The sequence below is a fragment of the Cyprinodon variegatus genome, unplaced genomic scaffold (genome assembly GCF_000732505.1).
Source record: "Cyprinodon variegatus isolate N-32 unplaced genomic scaffold, C_variegatus-1.0 Scaffold96, whole genome shotgun sequence".
Taxonomy (NCBI): domain Eukaryota; kingdom Metazoa; phylum Chordata; class Actinopteri; order Cyprinodontiformes; family Cyprinodontidae; genus Cyprinodon; species Cyprinodon variegatus.
The window spans coordinates 746,208-747,588 of record NW_015150549.1 but is presented as its reverse complement, the minus strand read 5'-3'; positions in this window follow the sequence as shown (position 1 = coordinate 747,588).

Sequence of the window (1,381 nt, the reverse complement as noted above, 5' to 3'; positions counted from 1 at the left end):
CCCCCCTCCCCCCCTTTCAGTGTTAATGGTATTGTTTAAAAAAAATGGGGAAAGCTTGGTATCTTAAATTATAACAGATAATGTTACAGGCTGGCTTTTCATGCCTGACATAGATACATAGCAAATGTCATGTAAAATGACCCTCCCTAAAACCTTGCAATCTGTCTCCATACTTTCACTATTAAGTGTGAGCAGCACCAGTGAAACAGCTTCTTTTAGGCGATGCTGAGTAGGCGTATAGGGCATGCAGTAGAGAGGAGCCTTGTCCTCATTAGTAACTGGACCAAATGTTGGCAGTAAAAGTGTAAGGTGTTTGTTAGAAGTGAGTCCCTATCAGTTTCTCTTAAAACTTTAAAGAAAAAAGTTCAAACTGCTTAACCATAAAGTTTATTAATCAGTTTTTATGGAAGAATAATCTAAAGTTTTTCAGGTCTTCTTATTTGAGTGTTTTTGTGGCTCTTGTTATGGCATTAAATTGGTGCAATAATTTGCTAGGAGCTTTTGCATTTCCTATGCACCCACCTGAAGGATCCAACATCTCTTGGTCATTTTACTTTAACCAACCTCTATGTGGCTGTTTTCTGACAGGGAAATGTCAGCCCCTACATATGCTGTGTCAGCTTGTTAATTAACAGCATGTGGTAGTGCAGCACAGAGGACTGTGGTGCTGCTAAGGCAAAGGGCCTCAGAATGAGGAAACTGACCAACATCCTCCACCCCCGCCACCAGACTGATGGATTGGCCAAAGGTTTATCACTGTGCACTGCTGCATCCAAATCTGCTAAATATTTCTCAATCTTGATGCATTGTCATCAAGTTTGTTGAACAGTAGCTCCAAACATCAAATATCAATTATATTTTAACATTATCTGGTGTCAAAAGAAACTTTATCTTAAGACAAGTGAACAACAAAATCTTCTCTCATCTTTAATTGTAGTGTAAATCAGGAAGTAGAACATGGGTTTTTAATTCCAGTCCTTAAAGGGAAAGTTTGGTCATATTCGGAGTTCAAACTTCTGAAACACTTTATATGTGTTTTTAATTAAGAGTAATTTAATGTGACTGTGCTTTACCGGAGACATACATGTTTGTCAAAGAACACTACTGCCCCCTACCGGTTTGTGACGTCACGGTGCGGAATCGGCTGTTGAGCAAGTCCCAATGCATTATCTGGTGTGTGTCACAAGCTGCTATTATTCAAGTTATCTTGAAAACCTTTCTTCCAAATGTTGGCTATATATTAGTTGTTTTTTTTTCTCTGGCAAGAAGTTCGATGGCAAATCCTCCCTCTTCAAGTTCGCAATCCAACAACCAGTGTTGGGAAAGTTCTCTTTCTACGTGAACTAGTTCAAAGTTCAGTTCACACATTTTAAAATGAACT